Below are 16,366 nucleotides of genomic sequence, written 5' to 3' on the forward strand. Positions count from 1 at the left end.
TCCCAGCTGGGGCGAGGCCGCCGCCCTGAGCGTGGCCTCTGCGGTGCCTTCAGACCGGGCCTTGCAACAACTGGCCGGGGTCGAGCGCCCCCACCCGCTCTGTGAAATCCATCCGGCGGTCTGCACACCCCAGCCGAGGAGTGGGAGGCGGGGGGCGTCGGAATCCGGCGACCGTCCTTGTTGGCGTGGGTTTAGTTCCCCAGAGCTAGCGCTGAGGCGCTCGGCGACTTCTGCGTGTGCCAGCCCTTGAGGTCTGTCCATCTCAATAAGGAAGCTAAAGCCTTTATGAACAGTCCTAGAGCGCGGAATGATCGCTAACGAACAGGATACTGGCATGATTTAGAATGGGGTGGCCTTGCAGCCTCTTTGTTTTTTTTTCTTTTTATCTGGCAATCGGCTTCCAGCAGCACTCTCGTCGTGCTTGTCAAGCTTGGCAGTGTCTCTTTTAACCCTTCCCTACCCGATCTGTCCGTGTATGGTTAGAATTTTTTTTCTGACCTGTAGACAGTTGGACTCTGCCAGAACTTGGTGCGCAGGGTGTGGGCATGATGCTGGGATGCTGATACAAGCAAATTTAAGAGCTTTAAAAACCATTAAAATACTGGAGTCACCAACAAGTAAACAGGTGCTCATTAGTATATTCTATATGATGGACATTTTGCTTAATTTACATATTTCCCCCTTTACACTGTGTCCCTCTAATTAGCTATTTAAAAACAAACGTATTCTCAACTGAACTATCAGATGGAACATTTTGTCATTTTCTTTAGTCTGCACACACTGTTACCATTTTTGGTCAATGATTTGCAGGCATAGCCTTACCAGACTTTGCTAGAAATATTACATTCTGATTGCATCTGTCTGTCTAGAAGCAGTTGGTACCAGCTTATCTGCAAACTGTTTTCCCGTGTAACAGTTTTGGTTTTCTTAAGTTATTGCAACTTTCATGAACATGCAGGCGGCCCCTTAGTAAAAGAAAAGATTAGCCGGTAGTTTCTTGATGACTGTAGGTGTGTATGTAATAGGGATTTGATACGGTTCAGTTTTTGGTTCTTCTTTGGTTTAATGCTGTACGCTACAAAGTATCAGCATCTTAAGTCTCTTTAATATTTAATTATTAAAAATTTAATATTTTAAATGTATATGCTACTTTATACTAAAAGACTTTTAATCTAGGGGCTTATGAGTTACGGTACGTTTAAGACCATTCACTCTGAAAGTGATTTGAAGCTGACTGGGGTCTGCTCTAGAGACTTCTGATTTGACATTATACTTTTTTATTGAGTGTCTAATACAGACTTTATTTTTCTGTTTGAAAATAAGAGACCAAACATTTTACCTTTAGTTAAGTGCTTAAGTTAAATGCTTAAAGCGTAACTAAATGCAAGGAAGGAGGAGTCTGTTATATTTGCTGATTCTTGTGAGAAGTGGGAGAAACAAAAACTAGAGATGAGCGGCTTCCAAATACGTTTCAAAATTGTTGGCTTTAGGGAGATCAAGAAGACCTTACAAGTTACTTTTGGAGTTCAGAATATAGACCCCCCCCCCCATTTTTAAAGGTTATTTTTGTTTTTAGCCTTAGGAGCGCAGGAGCATCTTTGTTTAGTCCAGTGATTAGAGAATATTGTGGGTATTATCCCGGAGTCTAGCACTTTTCTTTTAGCTCTTTTGGTTGGATGCTTGGTTCCAAGTTTCTTTTAAGATTAAATTTTAACTACCGATGGGTTTGTTCTACATTAGCAGAATCACTTCCTTGTACTCACCAAATCTTCGAGAAGCACCTGAAATAAAGCGGTTTGAAAACAGCTGGGCACTTAAGGATGAGATTAGATGTTTTCAGATGTCTCACTTTATAGTGTTAACCCCCTCCCCCAACAAAAACAAACAACGTCTGCGTCCACATGAACCACAATTACAGACCCCAAACAAAACTGTGTGTGTGTGTGCGCGTATTGGGTGTGCCAGCCTCCTTGTATAGAGATTTAGTAGCCCACCATCAAGTTACTAGAGTTATTTGCTCAATAGTTCTACTGGATATGGATTGAGACATCACACCTAGACTTGCCTAGCTCCTCTTGTAACCAAAGAGTTTCTTTACAGCATAGATATATATAGCTTCTTGGAAGGTAAGAGTGTGTAGTCTTGCCCCCAAAGTAGAGTTAAAGGTTTGCACAGTAATCTAACCCTTAACATCCTAGTATGAACTGTGGTCTCACAGACTGAACTAACTGACACAGTATTCAAGTATTCTAATACTTGGTGATTAGCAAAAACACTACAACCCAGTGAAATAGGTTGGGCGTGTATTCACATGCCTATTTAACATATGAGAAAGCAGATTGTAAATGATTAATTGACTTGAGACAAATCACCGTTTCCAACTCCAAGCTTTAAAATAATAATTTTGAAACATTTTAAGCAGAAAAGTACAGAGAATCACAGATCCTTTTGTGCAGGTAAAAAAAGGGCTATCTTACTGCCGTATTTCAGGTTTTTATGTTACCATTACAGCTAAATATGCATCATCTTCCTCATGCCATTCTCTTCCCTCCCCAGAGTTGTAACTATTCCTGTGTCAAAGACATAATATCCTGATTGGTTAAGGAGATGATTTTATAAAGGCTATTGCAATTAGGAGAGCATTCCTGATTGCCTTATCTGAAAATATGCAACAGGCCAGTTCTTTGCAGTTACCTGTTTCCCAGAACACAAAACACATGGGGTGGATTAACCATCACTGCTTTCCGAGAACACAGGGCTCAGGTCAAGTTCACAGTAGTCACCTGAAATTGATATTCCTTGATAGTTCCATACTTTTAGCTACTTAATCATATGTATTGCCTTGATGTGCTTTTAAAACTTACATAAATACTACACTTCATGTATGCTTTTGCAGCTCTGTGAGAAAAAAATTAAACTTTGTGGAGTGGGTTTTTTTTTATTTTTATTTTTTTGCAAGGGGGGGCAGCTTTTGGGTATATTTGTAGCTTTGATTCTTCAACTGCTGAAGTGTGTTCTTTTATATGACTATGCAAGTTTATCCATTCCCCTGTTGGTAGACATTTGGCTGTTTCCTAATTTTTTGCCTTGTTTTTTTTTTTGGTCTGTTTAAACTTTTTATAATAGGCAATTTCCATGTCATATATTACTATAAATTAACTTCTCTAGCCCCAGTGTGTATCTCTCCATGGTATATATCTAGAAGTGGAAGCTCTGGGTTGGAGCATACATATTTTCTACTCTGCTACTGGTTTGTTCTGGTTGTATTTCATCATCAACAGCTTGTTTCTACATTGCCTTTCACCACTTAATAAGAGACTTGAAACCTTTGCCAGTCTGATGGTTGTGAAATGGTTTCTCATTATTTTATTTTGCATTTCTCTGATTACTAGTGAGCTGACTCTTTTTGTATGTTTATTGCATCCTAGGTTTTTACATGCATGCTACATCCTGCAAACCTGACCATTCTGTAAATACTTATCATCTTCACCTAACCTTATTTACAGAGCCGTAAAGTAAATACAGCAGTAAAAAAAAAAAAAAAAAATCAGCTGGATACAGTGTCCCATACCTGTCATCCCAGCACTTTGGGAGGCTGAGGCAGGAGGATTGCTTGAAGCCAGGAGTTGGAGACCAGTCTGGGCAATATAGTGAGACCTCGTCTGAACAAAAAAATTAAATAAAAATTAGCTGAGCATGCTGGCATGTGCCTATACTTCTAGCTGTTTGGGAGGCTGAGGTGGGAGGACTGCTTGAGCCTGAGTGTTAGAGGCTTCCGTGAGCTATGATTGCACTACTGCACTCCAGCCTGGCCACAGAGGGAGACCCTGTCTCAAAAAACAGCAAGAGCATGATTATCAATACCAGAACCTCATACTGAGTACTAATATTTCTCTTTTCTGGAACATAAATTTCTTTCCAGGCCCCTTAACCAGCTAATTACCAGAAGTTCAATGCTCTCTCTTAATTCTAGCCACCCGCCATTTTTAGGCCCCGGTAGTGGTAGAATGTAGAGTGACTTAGGGCAGAGTTCTTTCCTTCTTTGCCGAGGGCTGTGGAGATTAACATCCCTCACTTTACACTTACCCCCTCTTTCCTGGCAGTTCCTCTAGCCAAAATGTAAAAACACACACAGTAAATATGTGGAAACAATGCACTTTCTGCTAAAATTTGATGTGTACCTAAAACTTCTCTAAAAAATTAAAAGTCTGTAGCCAGGTGTGCTGGTGTGCGCCTGTAATCCCAGCTGCTCAGGAGGCTGAGGCAGGAGAATCGCTTAAACCCGGGAGGCGGAGGTTGCAGTGAGCTAAGATCACACCATTGCACTCCAGCCTGGGTGACAGCGAGACTCCATCTCAAAAAATAAAAAATAAATAAAAGTCTGAAAAACAAACATGCAAAACAAGTAACCATGACTGACTTTCCTTCTTTTCTTTCTCCTTTCCTTTCTTTTCTTTTTCTTTCTTTCCTTTTTTTTTTTTTTTTTTGAGACAGACTCTCTTGCAGCCACCCCCAGGCCAGAGCTCACTGCAGCCTCGATCTCCTGGGCAGAAATGATCCTCCCACCTTAGCTTGCAGAGTAGCTGGTACTACAGATGTGCACCACCACACGCAGCTAATAACTTCTTAACATTTTTTGTAGAAATGAGATTTCGCTATATTGCCCAGACTGGTCTCAAACAATCTTCCCACTTCGGCCTCCCAAAGTGTTGAGATTACAGGCGTGAGCCATCGTGCCTAGCAACTATTTTTCATAAATAGAATTTGTTTAAATCAAAATTATGTTTAACTTAGTATACAGGAAGACTTCAAATTTTTGAATTTCTATGTTAGTATAACTTTATGTTTTCTTTCAGTAATACTTTGAGATGAAGCACGCTATATTTGAAGTTTGAAAAAAAATTTGCAAGTCTTGAAAAACTGAATTTAAGTCCACAGAACAACACTCTAGTCTCTGAGTAACTAGAGCTGGTCTCTTCGTTGTACTGTCATTTGCATATGTAAACCACAGAGAATAATAAATAAGTAGAATATTGTGAAAGCATTTTTTTTTTTTTTTTTTTTTTTGGAGGCAGGGCCTCATTCTGTTACCCAGGCTGGAGTTCAGGGGCATGAACACAACTCACTGCATCTTCCACCCTCAGGCTCAGTCAGTTCTCTACCTCAGCCTCCTGAGTAGCTGGGACTATAGGCACGCACAACCACTTCCAACTAAGCTTTGTGTTTTAAAAGCTTTATATATGTAAAGATGGGATTTATAAATATAAATTTATATATAAAGACGGGGTTTCACCATGTTGCCCAGGCTGGTCTTGAACTCCTGAGCTCAATAAATCCACCCACTTTGGCCTCCCAAAGTGCTAGGATTACAGGCGTGAGCCAGTGAGCCCAGCTGTGAAAGTATCTTGAGCTTACTTCCCTTGTGGCATAACATTCCTCTCTAGATTGTCCATGAAAGTCATACACAAAGATTTACACCTAATACTTCAGCAATATTGTAACCACAGCTTTTCTTCTGTTCCTGCCTCCTTTCATTGATGTTAGAAGTGAGAAGTTTTCACCTGGAATTGTGCTTCTGAATTATCTCCTCATTTGTCTTGAAATTTTACAGTTGGGAGAGGCATAGACTTAGACAAATAAACATCAGGTTTATTCATCTCAGTAATACTTTGGGCCAAAATGTTATATTCATTATTGAATCTGCTGTACTACGACCCCCACTGAGTTGAATATTTAATCTAGAGTAATTCTTAGCTCCAAGATTAGTCTTCTAGTAGCTGATACTGTAATGCTTACATGCTGCCAACACTATTCCATGTTTTGCTTTGTTATGTTAAAATTGAAGGTCAGTTTTATGTAGATTTTTTATTTGGAGGTTCTAGCAGGGGAGCACAGCTGCTCATATAACCTTGACCAAAAACCAGTTCTCCTCTGTTGGGAATGGTCATCCTCTTCTACCGAGTGCATAGCTTCTAGAGGGATGCACATGGAGTGGTGAGGGAGGAAGGGGACACCAGCCTAGCCAGCCAGATCAGCCATATCAACCCTGGTGACCAATGGGGTGACAGATGTCGCAGCCAGATCACCCTCACATCCTATGTAGATTTTTTAAAAGCAATTGATTTCAGTAAAAAATGCAATTAAAGTTTTTAACAATGTAATCTCTAGTTGAAGGTGTGAAAAGACAGAACTCTGTTGCAACAAGGCATAGATGAGTGCTTGAAAGATAGAAACTTAAGTTCATACTACAGCTGGAAGGTCATTTGTCATTGTGTTTGTGCTTTTGGATCACATCAAAGGAAGATTGTTTACTCCTTTAAACATTTTTACATTACTTCATAGGTTGTTATTTCTGTTTGCCTTACCACAGAAAAGCAAATGAATTTCCTACCCTTGTTTCTATCTTGGCTTGCTTTCAGAAAATAGCTTGTAAATGTAATTAGTGTTTATTTTAAAATGGTTTCACAGCTTTTCTGTTGCTATTTTCATGTACAGGTGGAGCATCCCTAATCTAAAAATCCAAAATTCTCTAAAATCCCAAAGTTTTTGAACAACAACGTGTTGCCACAAGTGGAAAAGTTTACATCTGACTTCATATGACAAGTCACAGTCAAAATGCAGACAAAACTTTGTTTCACACACAGAATTATTAAAATATATAAAGTAATTTTCAGGCTATCAGTATGAAGTATATATGAAACACAAATGAAGTTTGTATTTGGACTTGGGTCCTGTCCCCAAGCTGTATCATTATGTATATGCAAATATTTCAAAATTTGAAAATATCTGAAATGTTTGGTACCGAAAGGTACTTAACCTGTAGTAATAGAACTAACGCTACAGCACAGCACAGGCAAATACAGATAAGGCTTCTCCAGCTTGCTCTGGAGCAATCTTTGAAGTCAGTGGTTGAAGTTCAGGAGTTTTCAGGAATTCTCAAATCATTCTAAGAATCTGCAGCCTGACCAACGTGGAGAAACGCCCGTCTCTACTAAAAATACAAAATTAGCCAGGCATGGTGTCAGGCACATGTAGTCCCAGCTGCTTGAGAGGCTGAGGCAGGAGAATTGCTTGAACCTGGAAGGCGGAGGTTGTGGTGAACCGAGATTGTGCCACTGCACTCCAGCCTGGGCAATAGAGCAAGACCCTGTCTCAAAAAAAAAAAAAAGGAAGTACTAGAAGAGTTGGGCTACTTTAGCTAGAGTTTAGAGAAGGCCTCTTTTGAGGTAGGACTTACATGGCAATAAAGAGCTAGCTGTGTGAAAAGCATTTGGGGCAGAAGGAACTCTAGGTAGAAGGGCCTGTAGAAGAGAATGGGCTTGACATTTGCCAGGGACAGAAAAAAGGCTTGTGTGGTTAGCATTCAGTCAACAAGGGGGAAATAAGTAGGAAATAGATTATAGGCAAGAACTAGACCAGAAAGGGCCATTAGGTTAAAGGTGAGGAATTTGAATTTTATTCTGATGGCACCAGGAAGCCATTGGGTGTGTGTTGGTGGGGAGGTGTTAAGTACTGTAGGGGAATGAGATATGATTTATCCCTATGGTCGATGTGTAGAGATGTACAAATGGGGACATAAGAAACTACTGTTGGCTGGGTGTGGTGACCCACGCTTGTAATCCCAGTGCTTTGGGAGGCCGAGGTGGAAGGATCACTTGAGGCCAGGAGTTCAAGACTACCCTGGGCAACATGGAGAGACCCTGTCTCTACTAAAAAATAAAACATAAATAACCAGGCGTGGTGACATATACCTGTAGTCCTAGCTACTTAGGAAGCTGAAGCAAGATTACTTGACCCCAGGAGGTTGAGGATATAGTGAGCCAAGATCACGCCATTGCCCTTCAGCCTGGGTGACAAAGCGAGACCATATCCGTAAACAAACAAATAGCGACACAACCAACTATTGCTTTATTCAAATGGTAGATGGTGGTAGCCTGAATTAAAATTTGTTAATAGTGGAGTTAATGAGAGGTGGTAAGATTGGATATATATTTTGGGGGTAGAACTGGAAGGACTTAATGATAATTTGGATGTGTGGCATAAGGGAAAGAAGACTATCAAAGATGGCTTCTAAGGCTTAGACCTGATCTACCAGATATTTGATGGTGTCATTATGCTTGGGGGCCTATTATAAAAGAAGCTAAAACAAAATAGTTTAGCAAAAATTTAGGTTCTTAGAATTTTGAGGAATAAAAAAATTGATTCAGAAGTTTTGTAAATCTTTAAAATACCATAATTTCATAGTTGATTATAAGAGTAGTATATGTTCATTGTAGAATGTTAAGAAAAATTTAGCTGTAATGACAATTCTAACCAAAGTATTAACATTTGGGACATTTTCTTTCAAGCCATTTAATATGTATTCTCATTTTTTTCAAGAAGTAATTATTAGCTACCTTCTAGGAACCTGGCACTGTTGTTGTAGGCTCTAGAGATTCAATAATATACAAGAAAAAGTCCCTGTGCCTATGAAGTATACATTCATTTTGTTTTTTTTTGAGACTGAGTCTCACCCAGTTGCCCAGGCTGGAGTGCAATAGCACAATCTTGACTCACTGCAACCTCCACCTCCCAGGTTCAAGCGATTCTCCTGCCTAAGTCTCCTGAGTAACCGGGATTACAGGAGCACGCCACCATGCCTGGCTAATTTTTTATATCTTTAGTAGAGATGGGGTTTCAACCATGTTGGAGAGGCTGGTCTTGAACTCCTGACCTCGTGATCTGCCTGCCTTGGCCTCCCAAAGTGCTGGCATTACAGGCGTGAACCACTGCGCCCGGCCCTGAAGTATACATTCTAATGGGAGAGACAGTTAAGAAATAAGTAAACAAATAAGATAATTACAGATTTTATACATATTATGATGGAAATAAGGGAATGAAACAGTGACTATCTGGAAACCGCCAATATAGATTTTTCTCACACACTTGAGTTCATCTATAGAGGATAAAACTGTATTTCCCATTTCCCAGTGTGACATGAGTGCCAGAATAATTCAGTGGGGGGAAAATAGTGTTTTCAATAAGTGGTGCTGGGACAATTGGATAGCCGCATGCAAAAGAACAAATTTGGATCCCTGCTTCATACTGTATGTTGTATTTAACTTAAAATGGATCATAAATCTAAATGTGAGCACCAAAACTGTGAACTCCTAGAAGAACACATAGGTATAAATCTCTGTGAACTTGTGTTAGGCAATTTTTGTTGGTAGTTTTCCTGGCGTTTCTAGGCAATGACACCAAAAGCACAAGTGACAAAAATAGATAAATTGGACTTCATTGTATACAAAAATGTTCATCAAAGACCACCATCAAGGAAATGAAAACACAACCCACAGAATAGGAAAAAATGTTTGCAAATCATATACCTGACAAGGAGCTTGTGTATAGAATATATTAAAGGACTTACAACACAACAATAAAAAACCCACTCGTTTGGGCAAAGGATTTGAATAGATGTTTCTCTAAAGATGTACAAATGACTGATAAGCCAATGGAAAAAAATGCAGGATATCATTAGCCATTAGGGAAATGCAGATCAAAACCGCAATGATATACTCCTTCGTACCTGCTAAGCCAGCTATAAGGAAAAGATTATTGTAGCAAATGTTGGCCAGGCTATGAAGTTGGAGCACCCATACATTGCTGGTGGGAATGTAAAATGGTGCAGTAATTTTGGAAAATAGTTTGGCAGTGCCTGGAAAAGTTCAACTTGGGAGCTACCGTATGACTCAGCAGTTTCACTCCTACCTACATATCCAAGCAAAATGAAAATGTATGTCCACAGAAAAGCTTGTACACAAATGTGCATAGCAGTATTATTCATAGTTGCAAAAAGTGAAAATAACCCAGTGTTCATCAGTTGATGGATAGATGGATAAATGTAGTATATCCATACGAGGGAAGGGAATATTATTTGGCAATAAAAAGAAATGAAATACTGATACATGCTACAACGTGGATGAACATTGAAAATATGCTAAGTGAAAGAAGCCAATCCCAAAAGATGACATATTGTGTGATTCTATCTAATAAAATGTCCAGAATACGCAGATCCATAGAGACAGAAAGTACATTAGTGGTTAGCAAGGGCTAGGGTGGGTGGGAGTGGGAATGAGGAATGACTGCTAATGGATTTGGAGTTTGTTTTTTTGTTTTTGTGTTTTGGAGACAGGATCTCACTCTTGTCACCCAGGTTGGAGTGCAGTGGCATGAGCATACCTCACTGCAGCCTCTACCACCCTGGCTCAAAAGATCGTCCCACCTCAGCCTCCTGAATAGCTGGAACTACAGGCCCGTACCACCATCCCTGGCAATTTTAAAAAGGTTTTTTGTCAAGATGAGGTCTCACTATTTTGCCGAGGCTGGTCTCGAACTCCTGGACTCAAGTGATCCTCCTGCCTCAACCTCCCAAAGTGCTGAGATTACAGGCATGAGCCATTATACCTAGTCCAGGGTTTCTTTTTGTGGTGTTCAAAATGGTCTAAGATTAGGAAGTGGTGATGAATGCACAACTTTGTGACTATACTGAAAATCCACTGAATTTACTACACTTTAAATGGGTGAATTTCATGGTATATAAAATATATCTGTAAAAACTACTTAAATTGTTTAATATCATGCATGTACGTCACCCTCATGTTAAATTTATTTTTATAAGAAATACTCTCATCTTGTGCATAAATCTTGCATTTCTTCAAAAGAAAGTCCTAGGTATAAAATCACCGAATCAAAAAGGTGTGTGTATTTCTAATATAAAAAATATGCTTACCTGCAGGGCGCAGTGGCTCACGCCTGTAATCCCAGCACTTTGGGAGGCCGAGGCAGGTGGCTTTCACCTGAGGTCAGGAGTTCGAGACCAGGCTGACCAACATGGAGAAACCCTGTCTCTACTAAAAATACGAAAAATTAGCCGGGTGTGTTGGCGCATTCCTGTAATCTCAGCTACTCGGGAGGCTGAGGCAGGAGAATCGCTTGAACCCAGGAGGTGGAAGTTGTGGTGAGCCAAGATCGTGCCATTGCACTCCAGCCTGGGCAACAAGAACGAAACTCCGTCTCAAAAAAAAAAAAAAAAAAGCTTAGCAGAGAAATAAAAGAAAATAAAACTAGAAAGAAGATAAAAATCAGTTATAGTCCTATTTTTAGAGATAAAATTGTGGAACTTCTTTTTCTTCTGTACTGTTTTCCATAGTTGAGATTATACTGTACATATAACTTTATATCCAGCTTCTTCATTCACTGAAAGTAAGTCATAAGTATTTCCCACATGCTATTAAAAACTTTTCATAAACATGATTTTAACAGCTGCATCAGAAACTATCCTGTGGATATACTATCATTTACTTTGTAGTTCTCCTGTTTTTATTTATTTGGGCTGTCTGGTTTTTTAGAAGTAGATTATTTTCCTAGAATAAATTCCTAGAAGTGAGGTTACTGGGTTAAAGGGTCAATGGGTATGGATTATTGTAAGGCTCTATGATATAAATGGCCAAATTGCTTTCTAAAAGGTATTAGTGAATAATAAATAGCGTTGCCTGTGGTGGAAAACAAATCTGGAAAAGTAGATTGGTTTAGACAATAAAGGGCTTTTTATGCTCTGTTAATAAATACGGACTTTATCTTGTAATTGCTTGGGAATTGTTAAAGACTTAATCTTGGGAGTTATAGGAGATTCTGAGAGTAAATGAGAAGGAATAGATTTGAAATACACATTTAAGGAGGAATTGGCAGGGCTTAGAAAACTAGGTGTGACTGGAAAACAGTTGACCAGCAGTATCTTTCATATTCATTGATGTGCTGGTTAACCATCCAGAGAGAACTAAGACAGCTTGTTAAACCAAGGAGAAATTTTTCACATTTAGCTTATTGTTTGGTTAATGTGCTGTTTCTCAAAGAGTAGAATACTAAAAATATTCTTCACCTTGAAATAAAAATTAGATGTATAATTTAGTATAATTTACATAAAGTGAAATTCTCCCTTTTTAGTGTAAGTTCTGGAAGTTTTGACATATATGTATACACATATATACACACATATATACACACACATACATATATATAGTTGTGTAACTACAGCCACAGTCAAAATATAGAATAATCCCTTCACACAGAAGAATTCCTCATTAATCTCTCCTCCTGTCCCCAGCAACCGCTTATCTGTTTTTTGTCTCTATAGTTTTACCTTTGCCACGTAAGTGGGACTGTACATTGATACACTTTGAGTCTAGCTTCTTTTCACTTAGCATAAGGCATTTGTGCCTCAGCAATTCTTTTTTATTGCTGAATTTTATTCCATTCCCCAATGGAGAGATATATTTTATTTTATTGTTTATTTGTGTATTTATTTTTCTGGGTTAAGGAGCAGAAAGTTTAATAGACAAAAAAGAAGAGAGAGAAAGCTCCCTCATGCTGAGAAAGCAGGTCGCCCAAGAGAGGGTCTCCCTGGAGAGGTATATTTTAATTTTTTCTTGTCTCAGTGGAGGATGAGGCAGAATATTAGAAGGATTTTTTTCCTCTTTCTAATGCTCATAAATCCTTGAAACAGTCATTTTCTCTGCCTTAGATAAAACCAATAGATACAACTTACTATTGCACAATTGATAAGACTACAGTATAGTATAAACAACTTTTATATGCACTGGGAAACCAAAAAATTTTGTGACTTGCTTTATTGCTATGGTCTGGAATTGAACTTGCAGTGTCTCCAAGGTATGCCTGTATATACTAGGAAAAGGGACATATTTTAGGACAAAACCTATGGCTTGCCTCATAGGCCCCAGTTTCTTCATTGCAGATTTTGATTTATGGCTGCAGGTGATGGTTGTGCCTAGGAGAATGGTAGGAGGTAGTGTAATTGAATTTTACAGTGTTAAGAGAGCTGTTACCCTTCTCTTTGCTGTTGGTATGTCTTTGCTATTTAACCACTTAATAGTCATGTGGAAAAAGAAGACATACACGTTAAATTGTTAGGTTTGTTTTTAATTCGTAGTTTTGATTATCAGAGAACAAATGGAAATTACTGTTTCAAATCAGTTTTAAGCTGTCTGGTTTCTTTATCCATAACATTCTGTTACCCAAAGATTTCAATAAAAATTGGCCACATTGGTAACTAGAAAGAGTAGAAGAAGCTGTAATCAGATTTTCTGGTTAATAATGTAAGAGTCTTTGATTAGTGCATGGAAGGCCTTATGTGTGTTGTTTTAATCAATCCTCTTGAGTTAGCAGTACAATAATTCACATTTTACAGATGATGAAGCTGAGGATTAAAGAAGTTAGCTGACTTGTCCAAGTTACAAGATTTTAGTAAGTCTGATTCAACCCTGTGTTACACTTTCTTCTCTAGTTAAAAAGGTCTTCTAAGGTTAAATGTTACAAATTCTGTTTTTGAGAAGAACATAGCCAGTTTAAAAATATATATATTCAGTATTTGACTTGCTCAGTTTTCCCTGTTAATTGTAAAATCAGAAATAGCCGTGTGTAGTATTGTTACATAAATTGAAGTTACCTTTATTGCTGTTACGTAAACCTTGTATTTTAAATCCATTATTTCACTTCTTCCCCAATAACTAGGCTTTTGTTTCTCAAGGAATAAAAAAAAAAAAAAAAACTCTTGTTATGCCATCTGTAAGAATTAAGGTCTTTGCTTAAAGTCAAGCCCTTTTTTTTTTTTTTTTGAGACAAGGTCTTTCTCTGTTGCTCAGGCTGGAGTGCAGAGGTGTGATCTTGGCTCACTGCATTCTCCACCTCCTGGGCCCAAGTGATCCTCCCTCATCATCCTGAGTAGCTGGGACTATAGGCATGTGCTGCCACACCTGACTAAGTCAAGCCCTCTTGTATGAAACTTTATGACGATCCTTCATTTTGGTTGTTTTGACTCTTTCCAAATTAACACTCAGAATAGGTACTTTTAAAAAAAGGAGTTTATCTGAATTTCTCCCAACATTTCTTCCTTGCCCTCAGAAATAGTTAACCATAATTAATTGTAGTAAACTAGAATTGAAGTCTTTACCCTTGGAGGCATTATTCCTTTTTTTTTTCTTTTTTTCCTCTTTGAGTGATTTTGATATTAGAGGCATTAGTCTGTCATTGTGTACATGATAACTGAGTTTCCTGATGACAGCAGTCATCAATAAAGCTAAATAATATATTGTTTTCTGAGGCAGAAAACTATGAAATATGGTCAATAAATTTGTTTACTCCAGACATACTACTTTGGTATTAAGAGAGTTAATTTTATGTTACTTTATATCAAACTATTTAAAATAAAATTTAAAATTTCTTCAGCTTTATTAGCCACACATCACGTGTTCAGTAGCCACACTCTGTAGTGATTACTATACTAGACAGTGCAGAAAAGGAACGTTTTCACCACATGTAAAATGCCGATTTACTGAGCACAAGACCAGTATATAATGTACTGTTCCCTACTTGCTTTTTTTCTCTTGCACAGTGTATGACCATACCCTCCATCTTTCCCCTCCAGCCATGTTTCCCCTTTAAATATTGAAGACCTCAAAATCATCTTTGGAGAAAGGCATAGGCCACAGACTGTTTCTGTGCTTCTGGGTTCTTTTCTTCTAGGCATGTCCTAAACCTTGGCAAAATAAATTTCTAACTTGATTGAGACCTGTCTCTGATACTTTTGGTTTACAGAATTCCCCTGTGTCCTGGAATGCTCCCTTGAGTTATCCCACCTTTCCAGACTTAACCAATGTACACTTTACATTTATTGATTGATGTCTGCTTGTAACTTCTGCCCCCCCTAAAAAGTGTAAAATCAGTCTGTCACACAACCACCTTGGGCACATGTTCTCAGGACCGCCTAAGGCTATGTCATCAGCATGTCCTTAACGTTGGCAAAATAAACTCTAAATTGAGGGGAATGAAAAGGAACATTTGGCCGGGCACGGGTGACTCACACCTGTAATCCCAGCACTTTGGGAGGCCAAGCTGGGCAGATCACAAGGTCAGGAGATTGAGACCATCCTGGCTAACATGGTGAAACCCCGTCTCTACTAAAAATACAAAAAATATTAGCCGGACATGGTGGCGGGCACGTGTAGTCCCAGCTACTCGGGAGGCTGAGGCAGGAGAATGGCGTGAACCTGGGAGGCGGAGCTTGCAGTGAGCTGAGATCCGGCCAAGTGAGCCAAGATCGCGCCACTAAACTCCAACCTGGGTGACAGAGCGAGACTCTGTCTCAAAAAAAAAAAAAGGAACATTTGTATCATCACAGAAAGTTCTGTTTGACAGCAGGGCTCTCTAGAATAGTGGGACGAAGGATTTTAATAAGTCATGACTTCAAGGTGGTGGTGGTGGTGGTGAGGAGGAGAGTGTCTTAGCACTCATTTACATATGGTCACCTATATCCTCTTTTTCAGTATGTTGACTAGTACAGAACTACTGTTTACCCTCTCCAGAAAATAAACTCCAGAATTGCAGAGGTAAGGGGCTGGCAGCAGGATTGTGTTCAGGAGGGAGTCTAGGGATCTCAGTGCTTCTCAGACCAATTTCACTCATTCTTCCTTATTTGAACTTCCATATTTTTTCTCCTTGTCCTGGTGGATTTATGTTCTTTTTCTTTTTAATCCCATTTTTATACTTTAAGTGGAGTTTTGGTAGGGAGATGTATATATTCAACCCCCAAACCTCCCTACCCACCTTTTTTTTTTTTTTTTTTTTTGAGGCGGTCTTGCTCTGCTGTCCAGGCTGGAGTGCAGTGGCGTGATCTCTGCTCACTGCAACCTTCGCCTCCCGGGTTCAAGTGATTCTCCTGCCTCAGCCTCCTGAGTAGCTGGGATTCCAGGCGCGTGCCACCATGCTCAGCTAATTTTTTTATTTTTAGTAGACACAGGGTTTTACCGTGTTAGCCAGGCTGCTTTCCTGACCTCAAGTGATCTGCTCACCTCAGGCTCCCAAAGTTTTGGGATTACAGGCGTGAGCCGCAATGCCCAGCCCAGTTCCGCATCTTAATATAGGACCTGTGAGACCCTGAACACTTCTGTGAAGCAGAAATGTGCTGAAGAACTTGTCACTCTCATTTGTTGTCTCAGCATTATTGTTCCGAGGCATCAGTTATAGCAGCCAAAAGCCCAAATATTTTGTCATTAGCCATTTTGTTTCTGTTGGCCCTTGTGCAAGGCATGGTATAAATAAAGTAGAATCGTGAACCCAGTTTTTAACTCCCCAAGTCCTTCGAGAAGTTGGTAGAATTAGGTAGATTGAGAAAGACGCTGATGACATTTTTGCCAGTTTGAAAATTTGTATTTGTCTGCAGTATCCTACATTCACATATTTCACACTTTACCTTAGAAAAATAATTTTCTTTTTTTTTTTTTTTTTTTTTTTTTGAGACAAGGTCTTTCTCTGT

At 39.2% G+C, this 16,366-nt stretch overlaps 1 protein-coding gene across 1 annotated transcript in view; it reads left to right on the top strand.

The window, feature by feature from the left end:
* DSTN (destrin (actin depolymerizing factor)) overlaps positions 1-16,366 on the top strand; it is a 37,049-nt gene that overhangs the window by 1,179 nt on the left and 19,504 nt on the right. Inside the window, exon 2 of the mRNA XM_011962806.1 lies at positions 16,197-16,202. The gene's annotated coding sequence lies outside the window, so the exon portion shown is untranslated. The remainder of the gene's footprint in view (positions 1-16,196; positions 16,203-16,366) is intronic.

The sequence above is a fragment of the Colobus angolensis genome, unplaced genomic scaffold, assembly GCF_000951035.1.
Source record: "Colobus angolensis palliatus isolate OR3802 unplaced genomic scaffold, Cang.pa_1.0 Scaffold117, whole genome shotgun sequence".
NCBI lineage: Eukaryota > Metazoa > Chordata > Mammalia > Primates > Cercopithecidae > Colobus > Colobus angolensis.